This window comes from Podarcis pityusensis (assembly GCF_964106645.2).
Source record: "Podarcis pityusensis genome assembly, chromosome: 15".
NCBI lineage: Eukaryota > Metazoa > Chordata > Lepidosauria > Squamata > Lacertidae > Podarcis > Podarcis pityusensis.
Genome location: NC_138040.1, coordinates 42,697,653 through 42,711,773, shown reverse-complemented (window position 1 = coordinate 42,711,773; position 14,121 = coordinate 42,697,653). Strand labels below are relative to the sequence as shown.

General features: G+C 47.0%; 1 protein-coding gene across 1 annotated transcript in view; it reads right to left on the bottom strand.

The window, feature by feature from the left end:
- Positions 1–8,350, bottom strand: part of LOXL2 (lysyl oxidase like 2) — an 82,798-nt gene extending 74,448 nt beyond the window's left edge. The window contains exon 1 of the mRNA XM_080982424.1: positions 8,225–8,350. The gene's annotated coding sequence lies outside the window, so the exon portion shown is untranslated. The remainder of the gene's footprint in view (positions 1–8,224) is intronic.
- Between the last annotated feature and the right edge of the window lie 5,771 nt (positions 8,351–14,121).

Below are 14,121 nucleotides of genomic sequence, written 5' to 3'. Positions count from 1 at the left end.
AAACAGTTCCTTTAAACTGTGAGTTGGGTCATTCTCTCTCTTTCATTCCTTCTTTCTGTGTCTCCCTCTGTACCATGTTTAATAAAAAAAGAAGGAAGTGGCAGATCCTCAAATAAATAAATACTGTGGCCCACTGTTCACAATAGAGAGAATATCCCCCTCCCACAAGGCCCCTGAAATGATGTCATGTACGGAGTATTTCCATTACTGAATGTCTGGTTTTAACCACAGGACCACCAAAAAGACCCAGATGAGATTCTCCCCTCTCCACTTTTAGGGAAAGTGGCCTGCCACCCCCTGCCTGTGCATCATTTTCCTTCCCGGCCAACAGTTTATGCTGGGGGTGGGGGGCAGGGGCTGAAACCACAGGGACATGCTCAGAGCATCTCAAGACCCTCTGATTCAGCTGGAGAGGGACTTAAAAAGACATGGCAGAAACGTGAGCCTGGCTTCTTGGCCTCAAACTCAGCCGGCTGGTTTACTCGCTGCCAATTTCTTTTGTCATCCTTGCAAGCGGCACGTGAAGCGGTCGGAAGGGCCATGTGTGTGGAATAGCTTCCATGTGAAGCGAGGCCAGGCAGCAGCGAGAGAAGCCCACCACTGGACTTCCCAGAGTAGGATTACTCTCCCTAGCAGCCGCCAAAACACAGGAAAGAATCAGCTCGTAAACAGACATCTAGGAACGAGGCTGTTTTCAGCACCAAGTGCAAAAACGTGATAAGGGAAAGAGAAGACCAGCCTTTTGCTAAGCGTTGCACTCTTGGAGAACCAATGTGGTGCAGTGGCTGGAGTGTCAGACCCAGGAGACCAAAGTTCAAAACTCCACTTGGCCAAGAAGCTCAGTGGGCTGGTCACTGTCTCTCAGCCGACCCCGCCTCACAGATGAAAGATGGGATAAATATAATAATAAATGGATGGTGCTGCCAGTTTTGCTGACCTGCCTGATCACTCCAAAGGTCTAAACCAGGATCTTGTTTCCCACAGGGGCCAACATGGAAGGGCACAAGCAGGGCATGGATGCAACAGCTCTCTCCTGTTGTTGTTACCCAGCAACTGGTATCTAGAGGTATACTGCATCTGAACCTGGAGGTTCACCCATGTTTCCTAAAGAGCAATGTTAGATAAGCTTTGCAGGCCTGAGCTGATAGAGCAAACATGAGTTGCTTGCAAGAGCATTCTGTTCAGAATTCAAATAGAGACGCTCTTAATTCAAACAGCTGAAACGCAGATGGAGTTAGCATTACCAAAGCAGGTCCGATCATGCCATTTGGGGTGAGTGTAATTGTATGTGTAGGCCCCATTCCTCTACCTAGTTTTCCAAATAGCTACAACCCCCATCATCCCTGATCACTGACTATGTTGGCTGGGGGTGATGGCAGCTGTAGTTCAAAAAAGCTGGAAGGCACCAGGTTGGGACAGTTGGTGTACACCTGTTGGTACCCTGAAAGGTACAATGTTTCCAGTTTTGAGAGCCCCACTTAACAGGGCCATGCAGGAACCCCTTCATATCTGCGCCTTCATATCTGCATGCAGTGGCGTAGCGTGGGTTGTCAGCACCCGGGGCAAGGCAAGTAATTTGCGCCCCCTAACCCGTGGATTTTAGCACTCGAGTGCGAGCGCCCCCCCCCAGGTGTTGCGCCCGGCCCCCCTGCACCCCCCCACGCTACGCCACTGGGGCTGGGGGCGAGCGAAGGAGCCAAGGACCCCCCCCAAAGGCTCAGCAGGAATTTATTAAATTTATTATTTGCGGAGCCCCCGCGGGCCGAGGCAGCCGAAGCCCCCTCCCCTCAGGCGCCTCCCCGCCCCCTCCTCTCCTTGGGCTGTAGGTGGAGCTCCAGATCCGGGCTTGGCGAGCGCCTCTCCTCCTCCCGGCCGGGTCCGGGGGCTTCCAGCCGTGCTCCGTCCTCGCCCCCCCCCGCGGTTGAGACTTGCGCTGAGAGCCGGAGCCAGCGGCGCCCCCTTCTGCCGGGAGACCCTCGCCCGCCCGCCGGCTTCCTCTCGGAGGGTTTTGGGGAGCGCAAGGCGCGGCGAGGCCCCTCGGAGCTCTCCTCCCTCCCAGTCAGCAGAAGCAGCCGCCGCCTGTGGCTGGGCCGAGGGGATGGCGGCGACGGCGGGGTGCGGAGGCTGCCCGTGCCCGGCCAGGCGTCGGTGGCAGCGTCGGCGCTGCTGCAGCGGCTGCTCCTCCTGCGAGCAGTGAGTGGAGCGCAGTCGCAGCGGCGGCGGGGAGCGCGCACGCGCTAGGGCGTAAGGCTGGCGGTAGCGGCGGGGAGCCCGGCGGAGGAAGGAACTTGTCCCTTCCCTCTGGACTCGCGCCCCCCCCAATGTTGCGCCCGGTGCGGCCGGCACCCTTGGCACCCCCCACGCTACGCCACTGTCTGCATGATGTATGCTATTATTTCCTGCTCTCCTGAAAGCAGAAGCTTTAAAACAGTCACATGCTGAAAAGCTATTACAACAGATCCCCTCCTTCTACTGCCGGAGATGATTAATTGGGTTTAATAGCTTTTCAATGTGGTTTACCCTGGAAAAAATGGCAGTTCTTCATGTTACAGAGCATTGCAGAACCTTAGCAAGGTCAGAATCAAACATTGTTGGAGTCACGTTTCCCGCTCTGAGGAAGGATTCTAAACATCTCAGTTCCCACCCACCCCTGCATCCAACTGGTGGGCATGTGCTGGTGAAAGAGCTTATGATCCAACAGATACATTTGCTAACACATCCCGCCCTCGCTGGGAAGACTGGGAGGAAGTAGCCTCTGGGCCTCCCGTGTCAGATGCTGTTGATGAGCAACTTCAAGGCCCCTACTTTCTCTTTTTAGGGTTATATTTAAACCTGGCAGGCCAGGCAGCCCTTCAAATAGAAAGCTGTCCTTTTACAGAGCACTGTCACCTGTAAAGTAGCACACATGCCCCCCTGCACTAATTCTCCATCATGCTCAACAGGAAGTCATAAACCAGGAAGCATCTGCAAACAGGAAACATTTAATTAATGTTAAAAAGCATCTTTGTGGAACAGGACTCGTGGGGATGGGGGAGTTCTATTTCATTTGCACTTTAATGAGAAACCACCTAATTCATACTTCTTCAACCAGTATGTGAACCAAAGCACAGCTACCCTTTGAAATTTGCACTTCTCTGAATGTTGTCAGGCAGTTCTCCACCAACCAATGTATTAGGGGGAAATGTATTAAAATGCAGACGAGTGAAAATGGCATGCAAAAGTGCATTATATTAGGGGAAATTGCTTGAAAATGTGCACATTAGTCAAGACTGTATACAAAAGTGTGTTTACTGGGAAGAATTTGCACTACAATCCTGATGAATTTTCATGAGGATGAAAAAAACACACCCACAAATTGCTGTGGAAATGTGGAGAACAGAATTTAAGACTGGAAAAATGAGAAACTGAGAGGACCCAAATTGAACAGATTTCCTACTTGTATTTCTACTTGTGAGTAAATACTCTTGAAGGCTGTTGGGTCTGGGTATTGCTAGATAATACAGCGCTATAAGATGGACTGTGTGGAACCTCCTACTTGGTTTGGCTTTCAGTCAACTGCCGAGAAAGCAGTGCCTCAGCATCACTGGAAATTCACTGGAAGCAGCTCTCCTCATAAAAAACAAACCCAAATAAACAAAAACAAAACAATGCTGGCGCCACTGATCCAATCCACCATGAGCCAGGGTGACCCAACAACTAAGAAGACCAGCATACTAAAAAGCAGCACTTTAATGATTAAGAGATTGCGCTGTGAGTCAGAATATCCTGGATTCACCTTTCCCCTCAAACATGAACTAGCCTGGTCGCCTTATGCAATCCAGTGTGTATTAGTCTCAGCCTTCCCCCCATGCACCTGCAGTATGAGGATAATAATTATGACCTCCCTTGCTAAGAATTATGATTATGAATATGAATACTATCACCACCACCACCACCACCATCATCATAATCTAAGGAAGGGTCATGGGTCTACAAGATCAGGCTATAAGATGTTCCTCCGCAATGCTAAACTGTACAGACACGTCAGTTCTTGTGCCATTTGAGACCTCGGCTTCCAAATGAGGTCATGTATGAATGCTGCTGCCGTCAGAGAACAGGGGCCGGCCATTCAAAGCCCCTACATTAACTACAAGAAGCTTTGTGAATTCCTTTGCAGTTTGTACTCTTACAAGAAAATCACAAAGGGTAAAAGCAGAGCAGATTCATGGAGCTTGGCTGGGCCCACTGGGAGAGAATTCAGCTTCCACAACATGATTTTTTTTGCTGAGTGGCCAAAGCCTCCAATGAAGGAATCTTGATCCGGAATGCAACATAATAGGGCTTGCAAGTTTTCATGCTGAACTGGAAGCCCTGTCACCAGGAGCCGGTGTTAAATCTCTGAGCCCAGGGAGCTGCATTCTGCCATGTCAGACAACTGGTCAACCTAGCTGAGCTTTCTCTACACCAGGGATTGGAAACCTGTGGCCCTTCAGATGTTTTGGATCATGGGAATTGCAGTCCAACCGTGTCTGGAGGCTCCTAAGTTCCCCATCCGATCACAGGGTCTTCCCAGCCCTAGCTTGAGCTGCCAGGGATAGCACTGGGGACCTTTTGTATGTAAGGGAGGGGGAGATGAGTGTGGACTAGGAATGGGACACTGCTTTCAAAGGGTAGGATGGAGTGTACTCTTTGCTGTTGAGCCAGAGCCAGCTTGAAGCAGTTTCCCTGGTCAGTGCGCTTGTGGTCCACTAAACTCTACATAGCTCAGATAATGAGGTTTCCTTTCAGATCATTGTCCTTTGCCCTGACACAAACCAGAGACAAGCCAAGAGGTTCAAATGCTCTTGGGGGTTCATTTCCTCCTTCCAGCCTTATCTTTTAACTTCTAGACCAGGGGCATATCAGGGCTGTGGATTAAGGGCTTGTCCCTTATGTGAGGTGCACATAAAGTCATGTTTCCTGTTGCCTTCCTATTCATAGATGGTGAGGGTCTGCAACAGTGTTTGGAAAGTTCATTTTTAAACAGAACTAGTTCTAGTTCAGCATGTCCAAAAGGAACTAATTCCTGTCCACACCCATCCCTTTACAAAACGAACTACTGTCATTCATGTTCAGTTCCCAGTTCCAGTTCACAAGACCCTCAGCAATTTTTCCTTCAGCATTCAGACTATTACAAGCTGACGTGCCAAAATATAGAACAGCAAGCCTAAGAAAACATCAAAGCACACACACACAGTGGAATGTGAATTTTTAAATTTATTTTCCCCAACAATTATGATCTTTAAACTCAGGGCCTTGCCTGCCCATGAGGCAAGCTGGGGTGACCGCCTTGAGTGGTGGAAGCCCACAAGGTGGAGCCCCCACAAATGTCCCACCTCCACTGGAAAACTGCCATGCCAACAGCACCAGTTTCCAGCAAGATCTCACCAAACATTTCTTACAAAAGAAGGCTTAACTTGAAGTGTGAACTGGAAAGCACCTATTTTCTAAATCCAATCTTGCTTATCTTTAACCCCTGTATCTTTCCTTGCTGATTTCATTTACCAGCACCATGATAGTTAGACTCTGAGTATACCCACTGAAATAAATGACTTCAGTAGGTCTACTCTGAGTATGGCTAACATCAGGTCTCACTCTTAGTCTTTAAGGTAACACAATACACCTTGCTTCTCCCCTGCTCCCCACACAACAAAGAACCATAGGTACCCGGCCTGGAAAAAACATGTATTCCATCACATGGGCCAATGACACACATGTCTCTCACACATGAGCAGGATGAATGCTCCTACACACACAGATAGTTTCCTACATAGAAGTGCCTCCCACACACACATTTTGTGACTCTACAGATAACCCACCCTACCTCCTCCTCAGCCCAGTCATCACCATCAACTTCTCCATGCTCTTTGTATACAGGTATATCTTGCTTACAAAGTCACTTTATCTAAATTTTGGCCCTCCCTTGTGCATTTCCAGAGATTCCACACACACACTTCAGTAGGTGACACCTGTTATTTGATCCTCAGAAGAGGCAGGGATCTCCTGGAGCCATGAACCAAAGCACTACATAAGGGCTGCATTCAGTCCAGAAAGAATCCGTCAAATGACGTTTATATTACAGTCCCCTGAGCTCCCACATCTGGGAGTACTTTGGAAAAACCACACACACCTCTGATTCAGGATATTCACCATAGGAAGGCCACTCCAAATCCTTTTTGAGTCTGGCTCGGGACTGACGGATACAACTATCCATAGTGGGTGTTTTCAAACTTCTGACTTCCAGGAAATTCCCCCCTCCCCCCTCTCTGTAGAGACAATGTGGTATAGTGGTTATGGTGTTGGACTAGGATCAGGGATCCCCACTCAGCCATAAAGTTTACGATGTAACTCTAGGATTTAGCTGTGATTGCAGGGGGTTGGACTAGATGACCCCCAAGGTCCCTTCAAACTACCATTCTATGATTCTATCACTTTTATATGGCTGGTGCCCCCTCCATGCCCCACTGCCTTTAGTTTGCAATGCACTTTTTTCATCCTCAGGTCATAACTAGCCTGTGAGGTTATCAGTACTATTCATTCCCACTATTCGCCTTGTCTTTATCTATCAGATTCACAAACACTGCACATCTGATTTCCTTAAGCCAAACCCTTCTGAACATTCACTCTGAAGCCTGAGAGTGGCACCATCAGCAGCGTCGTGAGGCAGAAGTTGGGGAACCCACTAAAGCCTGGCTGCGGCTGGGGAGGGCAGGATATAAATAAAATTTTAATTTATTATTATTATTATTATTATTATTATTATTATTATTATTAAGCAGGGCTGGCTCACCAGATTTTGTAATAGCTGAATTGACACACAATTCTGATCTGTGGCTTCCTAAGGTGAAACAAACACTACTAACAACATTGCTGAATGCTTACTGTCCCGACTTGTGGGCAATTAGCAGTCCTCTCTTTCTGCCTCATTAGGTCAGGGACTGCATGGTGGAAAGTCAGTCTGGCAATAGACTCATATCTGCAAAGTCACAGCATTTTGATATTGGTATTTTTATATATATAAAAAGCATTTCCCATTAACACATGCTGCTTCCCATCTATCCTCCAAGGACCCCAGAGCAGGATTTGTAGCTATCTATTTAGATTTATTTTGTAAAATAAAATAAAATCATAAGCTCTTTCTGTCCTCACAACAGCCTTGTGAGGTAGGCTAGGGTGAAATATGTAGGCAGGCCCAGTATCCATAAGCAAGCTTTGGGGCTGATCAGGCATGTTTGAATTTGGGTCTCCTCAAATCCAGACTTTTATCTCCTCCTAATATGCAGTATTGGCTCCCCTTGTCCAAGAACAAAGAATGGGAAAGTGGCTGTGTTCGCGCTCCCCTCACTCTGCATCCTGTGTGCTCCCACTGCTGGTTTGGGAAGAGGTTTGCACATGAAGTTAGTCACAATCCATATCTATCCTTCATCCTGTCGTTCCTTTGGGAATTGAGAAAACGACCTAGCTGCATTTTAGGTTGGAGTGCACTGAGTTGTAATGAACACTTTTCCCAGCCCCCTGGCCCCACAGATTATTCAATCTGACCCAACTGAGATGTATGGAAGGGTTTCCCCCTCCCCTTCTCCTACATTTTATCCTCTTATGCCCGGGACAGTTCATGATGTTGACAGAAAGTTTGAAGGGAAGAGCAAATGGACTCTCAGGTCTCCAGCTGCTCTGTCTAAAGCGGCTGTTCAAAGGTTGATCACCCCCGTCTCTGAAAAAGCATTCTGCCAGCCGTGGTACATAGCTGTCAACTTTCCCCTTTTCTTGCGAGGAATCCTATTCGGAATAAGGGAATTTCCCTTAAAAAAGGGAAAACGTTGACAGCTATGGCTCAGAACCTGGAAGCAGCCAGTCCGGCGAGCGAGAGACTACGCTTCTCCAGAGTTTCAGACAGGAGACGTCTTTCCCAGTCTTAGCTGGAGACCCCAAAGACGGAATCTGGGACCTTTTGCTTGCAAAGCACGGGGTCTACGGAGCAGCGCCCCACACTCTGCATGTTGACTCCTCCAGGTCTCTGAATGCAGATGGTACCAAAGGCAGTGCCTTTGCCCCTGAAAAAAGGAGAAAGCGAGAGAGAAATGCATGTGCCCGCAAACACCCGCAGAGAGAGTAACTCTTCCTGGTTTGCTGCTGTCTCTGTAGCTCCATCAGTTTAAGTACAGGACATCACTACACGCACTAATTCTCTAGTGGTTGCTCTTACCTGGCAGTTACTGGCAGGACACCTTGCGGGGAAAGGATCCTCTTGCATAAAGCGCCTCTCCCGGACTGAGCCTGGCAGCAGCTGAGAAGAGCCTCTTCTTGCACATTTCACAGGAGTCTTCCTCTCAGGGCAAACCCCTCCCCGGCCCACCCCCTCACACGCAGCCAACGCCAGCTGAGACTCAAATGGGTGATATCATGTGCTTTTTTGCTGTAATCTGAGATCTGCCTTGTGGCATTCCTAAAGCACAGGCATTGAAGCACGGGGGGGGGGGGTGATGGGGAGGGGGCGGAACTGGCTACTTTCTAGGAAACATGTATTTAAAAGTTGGCGGGCGGCCGGGGTGGGGGCTGCTTTCTGCTTTGGATGATGATTCATACTTTAATATGCCTATTGTACTGCAGGGGCAAAGGCGTGGGAAGGCATGTGAAAGGGGGCCAGGATGGTCATTTTATTTATTCATTTCATTCCTCTCTTGGCAGGATGTTTTTCAGAAAGTACAATTGGTGATCACCTTTTATCACCTCCCCCCCCCCCCCCAATTCTTCATTCCTCAAAAGTGTGTGTGCTTTCTGTGTAAGTTTCTGGGAGACACGCACACAAAAATAAAATGACAAAACAAAACCCGCAAATTAAATCAAAAACAACTTGAAAGCAGCACAGTTTAAGAAACCAGCATAAAACAGCAGCTGTGAGTGGAGATTCCTGCACTTCCGGGGGTTGGACTAGATGACCACTGGAGTCCCTTCCAGCTCTACAATCCCATGATTTATCTGACATTCAGTGAAATCAAAATAGGCACCAGGTGAGTCTCCCTGGGAACTAAATCTTGCAGTTGAGGGGCCACCAACTACAGGCCCTTCTCTGACAGCCACCCAGAGGAGGGCCTCTGTTGAAGGTCTTATTTGTGGAGGCAGGCACATTTGGAGCAAAAAGTCCTTTTCTTGACATGAAAGGTGGGATATAAATTCTTTTCATTATCGACACCGTCCTCATACTAGTGGTATTCTAACCCCAAGAGGTGAATAGTGATGGACATAATTTCTAGGGAGGGAATGAAAGGCAAAAAAAAGACTGCTGGCTCCAAGATTTAGGGTGGTGGATTTGGGGAAGAGACTCTCCATAAGCCTCTTCTATGCAGGGTCCTAATCCCTCCTCATATTTATTTAGTTTTCATTTGGTTTATCACCCGCCATTCACCAGCAGGTGCCAGGGTGAGTTACAACAATTAAAAATTCAATATGGAAAACAATGTTTAAAACATTACCTTCTCAGGCGCAGAGTCAGTGGGTCTCAGATGTCAAATGCCAGGATAAAACATGCAGTGGAAACTGCATAATGAAGGTGCCAGACAGAGCTCTGTGAAGAGGGAATCCCACAGCCTCCCAGTTGCCAGAACTGCCCATTAATTTACTCTCTCTCATTGGGTACAGCTACCTGAAGATGAATGGAAAAGAGGATGCTTGTTTATGTATGCCACAACAGCAGCAAGAATACTCATTGCAAAGTATTGGAAGACACAAGATCTACCCACTCTGGAAGAATGGCAGATGAAGCTGATGGACTATATGGAACTGGCAGAAATGACTGGCAGAATCCGAGACCAGGGAGAAGAGTCGGTGGAAGAAGATTGGAAGAAATTCAAAGACTATCTACAGAATTATTGTAAAATTAATGAATGTTAGAATGATGTTGGATAGAAATTAAGTGGTTTCCAGCTGTAATGCTTTAAGGGATTATGAAAAATGGGTTGTTAATAGGCAAAAATTTAACGTTACTATTTTAAGACTAAAGATTAGGATAAATAAAGAGGGTAAGGATTTGCTGAACCAACAAATTGAACTGGAATACAAAAAAGGGAGGTATGAGGAGGTCCGGGAAACAAGCTAAAGGAAAACAAGCAATGGAAAATCTGTGTGTTTTTAACTATTTTTATTTTGTATTTTTGTTTTTGTTTTTTCATTTTTATTGTAATACTTTAAAAAAGCCTAATAAATATCTTATAAAAAAAAAAAAGGAAAAGAGGATGCTTGTTGCAGCCAGTCTTGTCCCTGCTCATTTGCTTAGACAAGATAAGGCAACAGGCAGCTACAGTGAGGAGGAGGAGGAAAGCCAGGGATTCTAGGTGTGTTGGCACCAGGGGCCCTCCTGGCATGGGAGCCTTGGCATGGGCCTAACAAGGTCCTCCACCCCCACAGACTTGTCATAGGGGTTACCATAGGAGTCCCAATTGTGTTTGGTCTGTAAGCACATTTTGAATTTTGAGGAAGCAGTAAGGGCACCACCGCAAAATGGCTGTCAGGGAGTGGGGGGCAGGCCCATTCTCAAAAGGCAGACAGAAGGAAACTGGGAGGCAAAAAAGACTAGGAAGGAAGTGAGTGCAAAGCAGAGGTCGAGTCTGAGTCCCAAAACACAACAGCAAATCCTTGGAACCTATAGCTTTCTGCTCCAAAAGGACACCCTTTCTGCTGACAAAAGGCCAAAACCCGAAACAAATAACATTTCACAGAAGGCAAACTCTTTCTCTCTGTCAGCCAACTCACGCCACATCTTTCTCTCTCCCACAGTGGATCATTACCCAAACACACCTGCCCCTCAGGGCTGCTCTCTGTCCTGTTTCCCCCCTCATCTCTCCCATCAATGCTACTGGTGGTTGCTCCATTCCTCCACCATACTGCACCCCGGGTAAATGGACATAAGATTTCAGCCTGCCTAACAATGCAATCTTTTGCAATTTTACGCAGTTCAGTGAGATTTTCTCCCAGGGTAAGAGTGAACAGAATTGCAGCCTTTGTCAATACAGAATCTTTAATTTATTCCATAATGTTAATCCCTAAAATATAAACGATTGTGTGGTACTGTTTTGAAAGTGACCTTAAGTATAAGTAGGGTCTAGGCATGCAGGAATTAGGTAGCAAAATAGACCAGATTACTTACCGCTACTTAAAAAAAATAATACTCCATGCAGAAGTATAAAGTGGTCACAGCATGAACTTCTGCCACCCGCTTTTCCCAGCCCAGGAACGGCCATAGCTAGCCAACCATCTGCAGCTTTCTGCACACCGTCTGCACTACTGAGGCCAGCTGGGTCTCCACAACAGCCTAGAATGGAGATGTACCTCCAGACTATACAATTGCTCTGTCTGAGGAGTGCTATTCCACCTAGAACAGATGGTCTAGCTCCAAGTGGAGGTATTGAATAATGAGTATAAAAACCTGTCTAAAATGTATAAAGTGTTGCTGGAGTGGCATACAAAAGATGAAGAGGTAAAAGTAGTAATGATACACTGGGCAAGAGACTTTGGTTACAATATACAGTATGATGATTGGATGAAATTATGGAATGAAAGGCTAAAATTTACGGCATGTACTGCGTTGAAAGAAAATGTAATGAAAATGTTTTACAGATGGTATATAACGCCAGTTAAACTGGCCAAAATGTATAAAACATGCAATAAGTGTTGGAAATGTAAAGAAAAAGAAGGTACTTTCTATCATATGTGGTGGGGGTGTAAAAAGGCGAAAGACTTCTGGGAAATGATATACAATGAATTGAAAAAGATGTTGAAATATACGTTCGTTAAAAAACCAGAAGCCTTTCTATTAGGAATGGTAGGAAACGAAATCAATAAGAGAGACTGTAAACTGTTTCAATATGCAGTGACTGCCGCAAGGATACTTCTGGCCCAAAGATGGAAACAGGAAGAAATTCCAACAGTGGAAGAATGGAGAAGGAAATTGACCGAATATGCAGAACTGGACAAATTGACTGGGAAGATTCGATACCAGAAAGACCAAAAGTTTATCGAGGACTGGGGGAAATTTACAGAATATCTGAAAAATATATGTGATGTACAGACAATGCTTGTTGGTTTTGAAGAGACTCTGTGAAATAGTAAGAAATACTGCAAAAAAGAGAGTAAGAGGAAAAGGAGTGGGGAAAGGCAATATTATGTTTAGAAATGCATCAATAAATAGAAATTTTTCGAAAGATTGACAGAAAAACTGAGGGAAGTCAAAAATTGAAGCATGAGTGTAAAACAATTTGTTGATTGTATAAAACTTGTTTGGAAAATGAATAAAAATTATTTTTAAAAAAAGAAAAGAACAGATGGTCTAGCTAATTCTGGGACCCAGGAGCCAGCTACCCATAGAGCAAGTCTTACCAAGAGTCAGCCTCAGTTTACTGGCCCTCATCAAACACATGCATAGCCTCTCTGTATTCGGATGCAATGAAGACACAGCTGGGTGTCATTTGCATATTGTTGGCATCATGACCCAAATTCTTGGATGCTCCAATTTTAAGAGCATTGGAGACGAGATGGAACCTTGCAGGATCCCACAACTGCCAGGGGCCTGAGATACTGCTGCTGTCTGACTCCCTACTGTCCCTGAATGCTATTTTATTGTAGCAACTCTCTAGGTAGGAGCAAAACCAGGGGACCATCTAGGGGTAATTGGGGGCCTGCACCCCCAAAAATCTTTTCAAGGGGATTGGACCTCCTCAAACTTCCATGGTGATGGTGCACCTGGAAGATGCCCTGGTGATCTCAAAGGAACGCGCCAAAGCACCGTGGAGGGCTGCCAAGAAGTGGGGACAAGGGGAACTGATGTACCAGGCTCACAGTCAGCAGTCCCCCCCCCACCGGGGAAAGAAACCACATACATTTTTGAAAAAGAGAATGTCTCTGGCCCTCCTTGAAAGAAAATTATGAAGCAAAAGGTGCAGGTACTCTGCTAAGCGAGATGAGCCAGCTTGGCTGCTCCCATCTTTCAGTAACCTTTTCTGAACCAGGCAGAACAGATTCTAGAAAATGGATTCTACAATTCAAAGTGCTGCTTTAGACCTATAAAGCCTTAAGCAGCTCAGGACTGCAATACCACAAGAACTGCCTCTCCCCATATGAACTGACCTGGACCCTGAGCTCACCCTCTGAGACCCATCTATATGCGCCTCCTCCATGAGGGTTCCAGAGGGTGGCAACATGAGAACGGGCCTTTTCTGTAGTGGCTCCCCATCTGTGGAATGCTCTCCCCAGGGAATGCCTGGGGTGGCGCCCACGCCCTGCGCCCAGGGGCAAAACAAGCCAGAGAAGGGCGCGCTGTACAGAGCCTTGCAGCCACCTTCCCCTCAGGTGGCAGAGGGAGAAGTGGGCCCCACACTGCCGTTTTTTGGGCAGCGTGTAGCCTGCAGGTGCCCGAGCCACCACATCACTCGCAGGAGAGATGCGTGGCTGGGGCATGCTGCAGGCCCTGCGGTAAGTGCCACCCCCGCGGTGTGGCACCCAGTGCACCCCCCTGCCCTCCCAGCTATGTTGCCTGTTGCCTTCAGTATACTCCTCTAGGCGCTAGGCGAAAATGTTCCTCTTTAACCAGGTGCCCATTTAAATGTGTTTGGGGAAGGGGGGTTACTGATTTGTTTTATACTTGTTCTTGTTTTTATTATGTATTTTGTGCTTTCATTATGTATTTTTGTGCTGTGAACTGCCCAGAGGTCTTTAGATGAAGGGTAGTATGCAATTTTAACAATAATAAACATACTTTTTAGCATGATCAGTTTGAATGAGGGGGAAAGTTGGCTGCCTAGGAAGAGACCCACTGATCAGCCAAAGTGATGTTCAGGGACGGAAAACCTGGACTCTGACTCCCCTCTGCTCCAGCCAGAATGGCCAATGGCCAGGGATGATAAAATCTGGATTCCAGCCACATCTGGAGGGCCACAGGTTCCCTGTCACTGGTGTAGTGGTTAAAGAATCAGATGAGGCCTTGAGAGAACCAAATTGAGATCCCTCTCAGCCATGACTGACTGACCTTGGGCCAGTCATGCTCCCTCTCAGTCGATCTCATGTCGTTGTTGGATAAACTGTGGGAACAGGCAGAACACTCAGCTGCTTTGA